Raw genomic sequence first — 7,007 nt, 5'->3', positions numbered from 1 at the left:
TCATCTCGATGAGATCTGTCTGGACGACCCGTTATACCAGACCCATGCTGACCGACGAGCTCAGCTCCTTCAACAGTACTACTAAGATACAACAACTAACCGGTGAGAATTCGTATCTTTTGTAACCCCTTTTGTTCCATGTCAACTCACCGCGTTCGTTGCGTCAGCGTAGAAGTATCGCCATCCGCGTTGACTGCTAGCGGGTGTCGGTCTCAAATGACTATCGGTGTCCTAGCGCATATGACTGCCCGTCTGGCTGTCTTGGCGTAAAAGACCGTTTCCTCTTCAATTCCACGTGCCGCCTCCTGGGGTCATCTTCTTTGCCTAGGACGTGGGGCGTGACGTAACAAAATTTGGCGCAGTCGGTAGGACACGAAAACGGTCGCCGGTAGTCGAACCATTAACAAATTGTTTTTGTACGTCTGACATTTGTTCTCTATATCGTGTGTCGAGTAAGAATTCACACTAATATCGCAAAATGTCTCGCCCAATCACACGATCCCAAACGGATCCCCGAGCGGATCCTAATCAAGACCTTCCTCCGCCAACCGAGGAAGAGCTACTTCTTTACGCGCAAGATCTCGCCCGTAAAGAGGAATATTTAAAAGAGCAAACCGAATTCATTGCTAAATTGCGTCTTAAATATGAAGAAGACGCACAGAATCAAAATAACATGCTCGATGAAATACGCAAAGAGCTCCACAATATTCAAGCCTTGAACCAAAACTTACGTCACCAAGCGCCTACACCAGGCCCCAGTAACGTCTCTAACACGCGAGAACCTTCATTATCAGAGCCACGCGAAACCCCGCAATATGAGCCAACAGGAAATTTCGCGTTGAAACAAGCCGCAGAACTCGTACCCAAATTCGACGGAACATCGATTCCCGTCCTAAAATTCATCCGCGCCTGCAAACGCGCGCGTGATTCTATCCCCGAATCCATAGAACGTGCCCTTACTAAACTAATCTGCAATAAACTTTCCGATCGTGCGTACGCTGCCATTGAAGGCGAAAACATACGTACGATCTCACAACTTTGCGATAAGCTACGAACAGTACTGGGACCCTACAAATTCGTGGACCAGTACCGTGGCGAATTGGCAAGCGTAGCCCAGGGCAACAATGAGCATATTCTTGACTTCATAAATCGAGTCAAAGATTTACGAACCGCCATCAGCGATTCTACCGAAGGACATTACGACTGCAGAGAAATCGATCGTTTTACAGTCGAGTGCTTCCTTCGCGGTCTACTCCCACAACTTCGCAGCGAAGTTTTGCATTGCCGTTCTCAGAATTCGGCAGAGATCTTCGAAGCAGCCATCTCTGCATATAAGCAATATGAGCTGTATCAAAACCGTCGTCGCGAATCTAATCGTGACGATTCCCGCAAGGTAAGCTTCTCAGATAACAGAAGCTCCTATCGCCCACGCTCTTCTGACAATTTCAATTCTCGCGAACGCATCCCTGAACGTCGCGACAACAGACCGGATGAGCGTCGCGATAACGGGTCCGACCAACGTCGAGACTCGTGGAGAAACTCGAACCGCAACTCTTATCGTTCTCCAACTCCGCAGTGGCGATCCGAAACCCCTCGCGAACAAAACCCGCAGCGCGAAAACCGGGACCCGAATTCAAATCGCGACAGACGTTCGGGAGAGCCCCGCAAGTTTTGCAACTATTGCAAAACTCCCGGGCATGACATTCACGAATGTCGAAAAAGAGCCTATAACAATAACCTGCGCTCGGGAAACGAGTCAGGCCTCCCGACAGGAACGAATCAACAGCGGGAGGCCGCCCCAACAAAGCGCAACCAAACATTCACGCAGACCGCCGTTCGAACGAACGAGCTCCCCGAAGACCAGATCGACGATTCGTCTCTGCAGTTAACCTCGCAGTAGTGTCACGTCCTGGCGGGGCTATAAGAGCAAGAGAAGAGAATACCGCGGCCCGGCTACTCTGCTCTTCCACTGACTGACATTTAATAAAAGTGTTGGTCTTTTTATCAACAGACTAGGACCCGATGCCGACACCTGCATGCAGTCTTACACAGATGAAAGATGCACGCGACCCTGAAACATACGCGATAATATGTTCCACTTACTTTTACGCTTCGCTTGTTTGTCGATTGACACGAGAAATGAATTCGCAACGGATGAACGGCTACGGTTGCGCTGATGACCTTGAATTCGGTCCGCTCTGCTTGACAGGCGTTGATCCAAATGGCTGGAAACGACCTTCAAGGATTGACGACTGCGCCAAACTCTGTCACGTCAATATTTGACAGGAACGACCTCCAATGATTGACAGCTGGCTGCTACAGTATTGTAGACGGATGCGCTCGTTGAGGAAACGGGCGTGGACGCTGTACGATACCGTGAATCTAACTCACGAATATCGTCCGCGTGATTGACGATATTTTAACTAGCGAAAACGGGCGTGGACGCTGTGCGATCCCGTGAATTTATCTCGCGAATATCGTCCGCGTGGTTGACGATATTTTGATTCGAGAAAACGGACGTGGATGCTGCGGAGCTTGCTATGCGAGCAAGTCTATCACTACCACGCACGTACGCGAACACGTAACATGAAATTGAATAAGGAATACTATTCGCGAACTTTCCAGTGAGAACTCTATCTCTAACTAACAACGTGTCACTTCAAACTACGAAGTTAGGAGCAAGGAAATAATAATTGGGATTTAGATTGACTCTGGTAAAACAAAGTATATTAATAACGTAAAAGAATACAAAGGTAAAGATGCTTACTATTAACGAAATCGAAATACGTACTAAGTACGAAATATGAAACGCAATAAAAATGTTTAATTGAATAAACGAAGTAATATTTGAATTAAACGAATAAGAATACGATATTACTGAATGGTATTAGGGACTGTGTCTAAACAGTATGGATTTGGGAAGATTGTGTCTAAACAATCTGGATTTGGAAAGACTATGTCTAAATAGTCTGGACTTGGAAGATTGACGAAAACTCGACTGACCCACTCGGGTCCCCGGAGAGGACTGGGGAGAATCGAACGTTCGTCGACGAATAACGTTCGTTCGAAAAATGCTGACTTCGCAAAAGGGGACCGTGTCCTCTTTGTGCCGGTCTTCGTCGTAAACAGCGCGATGGCCGCCGCACTAGAGTCAGCAGTTTTCGTTCCCAGTGGTGCAGGACTCGAAAATTAAGTGGTAACCATTGGCGTACCTATTTATTTATTTAAATAAATTGGGACTTAGAATATTTTCGAGCGCTTGCTTTTGCAAGGCGTTTCGATGTAAATTTTATATGTCATATGATTAGTTGACATCATTTGTCGACCGATCATATGTTTGAAAATATTCTAAGTACTTTTGAAAATTACCCAAAATCGAAATTTTGGTAAAGTCTAAACAAACGCGAATTGAGAACATAACCTACAAATTTTTAGGTTAGTTTCATGATTTTCGCTCACGAGTCCAATGATATTTTAATCTTCGAGTTTGGGCCATTTTTGGCTATTTTAGGATTTTGACAGATTTTGGATTTTAGGTTATGTTGATGGATTTCAGTCAGATGTACGTGGTGTTAAGGATTCATTGTTATGAAGGATTTTTTAGGAGTTTTGGAATCTTTAAAGGGGAACGCTCGCTCTTATGTATCTAATTTTACATGTAGTCTTAAAGCTAACGTCGGAGGTGCGACCGACGTCACAGTAGACTCGCCGATCCCGCGCGTACAAATCTCCGCCCCTCAGCTTCGCGAGAAAAGTGAATTCTTATTAGACACGGGCTCGGAAGTCAATTTGATACGCGCGTCTAGTTTAAAACCTGGGATAACCATTGATCCCACGAGCACGATCGAAGTTCATGGAATAACCGAGGGTTCCATAGTAACACTCGGCGAAGTCGTTATATTCATTCAGGGGACAATCCCTATCAAATTCCACGTGCTCGGGGACGAATTCCCAGTCAGTGTTAACGGGATTCTCGGCTCGCCCTTCTTTATAGGAGGAGCTGAGATTTCCTTTGCAAAACAATTCGTTTTAGTCGGAAACATTTCAATTCCGTTCTCTAATTCACGCGCACTGCCGACTGAGCCCCGCGATAGTTCAATGACGAGGGTTATTTCAATGCCTTCTCCAAAGACGGAGGTCTCTCTTGAAAAGCACGCCGCAAGGACAGAGGAAGAAACATTCCCTCTCTCAAAACGTCGGGTGCAACCGGGAGAGATTCGTATCACATCGAATAATATCGTAGAGGAACCGGTCGATAAGCGCAAAAATCAAAATCAACAGTCCGAATCAAGGACTGCAGCAGACTCTAATGAGTTTGCCGTTGAGCCACGAACAGCCGCCTGCATTGCAGTCAGCGTACAGGGCCCGAAACAGGGATATATCCGCCGCGTCAGCGTAGCGCCGGATGTATTCCTCGGTGACTGTGTAGTCACTAATCGCGGAGGCAAAGCGAGCCTCAGATGTTTCAACACATCTCCGCGTCCGATCTCATTCCGATTACCCGTGTTAGAGGTGGAAGAGATCGAGCGTTATTCAACTAATTCCGGGTACTATCCCGACGCATTCGGTAACCATCCCGACCTTTCTAATTCCGGTAACCATCCCGACGTATTCGGTAACCATCCCGACCTTTCTAATTCCGGTAACCATCCCGACGCATTCGGTAACCATCCCGACCTTTTCAATTCCGGTAACCATCCCGACGTATTCGGTAACCATCCCGACAATTTTAATCCAGAGTCCAAAGAAGACTCCCACGAATTCAAACCTATGAAGGTTTATTCTACAAGCTCCGGTATCAAGTCCGATTGTTTCTATTCCGAGTCTAGGTTGAAAGGAAATGTCCCCGCCTTTGATTCTCTAAAGACGACAGAACGTCTACATAAAATAAAGCATAAAACTCTACCTCGTATAGACCGAGTATACGAGTCGATCATAAAAGATCATCCCGCGATAATTTCTAAATCAGAGTCAAAGAGAGTCTATATTTCATTTCAAAAACCTACCTCTGATTTTTCGCCGGAACATGATCTCTTCCAATCTAAACGGTCAAGTATCCGTGCACCGCAAAGCGAGTTTCATCCATCTAGGAATTATACGTCTGTAAAATACGCGTCAGCAAAAAGGAGAAACAAATTTCGTATTATACTATACCTCTGCGATAACCCGCGAACAATGATTGTAGCATCTCCTGCGACTTGCGATAAGAAACCCTCCCAGGAGATTTCATTACAGTCCTCCGCTGACGCGAAATTAGAATCCGCGTTAATCACGCGTCCGGTCAACACCGACAAACGAGCGAAATCCGAAACCCAGCGTCGACAAAATCTCCTTCTACAGCCGGAAGATAAGCTTGTCGCATCACGACTCAGCCCCTCGGAAGATAGGATCATTCCAGAGGAGCTCCAGTCTTCAGACAATTTCGCAACCACAAACATGTATCCGTTACAAGTTGCCATCCTATGCACCATTACCACGCAAGTTTATACCCTCATTAGATATGATTGCGGTGGACCGACACTCAACGTCACTACGTACTCTACCATCGATAACCTGAATTGCGAACCCGAAGATGTCACACCGATCGAGAGTTTAGAGCGAATTCAACTTCTGCAGCTAGCCGAGTTTTCGCAAGCCCGAGTCCTCCAATGCCACATTGAAATAGACAGAACGATCTACTACTGTGGCATGCATTCGCATAATTCCGTCGTCGCCAATGGTAGACAAGAGTATCTCCTAACCACCACCAGTGAAACATGCTCTAATCTACACACTACTGGAACTCTGTATATTACGCCAGCGGCACAGATCACAGGAGTCCAGCCAAATTCCACAACCTCTCGTAGCCTCACAATGGCAGGAGAAATCAAGAATGACGGAAGCTGCTCAGGCACAACCTACAACGATCCTTTTGGAACCTGGACGGACGTCGTGGTGCAAGCCATAATACGCATCACGATACGGGACTACATTGCACCGATAAAGCTATCCACAGCACAAATTCATTTACAATCCGGACAAACCTGTCCTCTTCAGAAAGGCAACTGCCTCGATTCGCAGGACGGATACACATTCTGGGAACCCGCACCAACAGATTCATGCAGATTCAACAACTACGATGTTCTATACGAAGGGCTAGCGACCAAGCTATCCCCACAGTTAAAATCCTCGCCAACCTTGTATACAGTTGCCTCTCAGGATACAACATTTGCACTAACCGAGACAGGACGATCTTCAGTCTGCGGATTTATCATAATCCGTACAGAACATCCAAAACTGTTCATACTAGAAACGGGGAAGTCAGGGAAATTCAAGGAGAAGTCACCCACCCTCGTCAACAATCTCGACATATTCACCTATGTCAACAGCAAATTCGTCTACGTAGAGAAACATCTCCGTACACAATTTTCTCAACTATATAAGGACGTCATTCGTCAAAAGTGCGAACTAGAACGACAAATTCTCCAGAACGCACTCACTCAGCTGCACACAGCCCCTGAAGAAGTGGCAACCGCCATCATGAAAGACGCTGGATTTATTGCAGTCCCAGCAGGTGAAGTGGTCCATATTATCAAATGTATCCCAGTGACAGTCCAGATCCGGAAAACGGAACGCTGTTATGACGAACTGCCCGTCACGTACAAGAATTCTTCAAGATTCCTGAAACCAAAGGACCACATTATTTCAAACACCGGTACAGAGAAGCCGTGCAGCGAGTTATTATCTCCATATTACAGAATACATGGAACATGGTACCGACTCACTCCATCACTAACAGAAACTATTGCACCGTCAGAACTCCATCCAATCTCTAAGGCCACATGGAAATACGTGGACCCCAAAAACCTTGCGACTGGAGGCATATATTCGCAAGACGACCTCGACAAACTGCAGGATCACATAATGTTCCCTGTAGAAAAGGTAGCCGTAATAAATACTATTGCACAAGGCGCCTCAGGTAGACAATACGCAGCAGGAAATATTAACATGTTCAACCTGCTCGACGA

The sequence above is a fragment of the Lasioglossum baleicum genome, unplaced genomic scaffold, assembly GCF_051020765.1.
Source record: "Lasioglossum baleicum unplaced genomic scaffold, iyLasBale1 scaffold0071, whole genome shotgun sequence".
NCBI lineage: Eukaryota > Metazoa > Arthropoda > Insecta > Hymenoptera > Halictidae > Lasioglossum > Lasioglossum baleicum.
The sequence above is the reverse complement of the archived record's forward strand: the minus strand, read 5'-3'. Positions refer to the sequence as shown.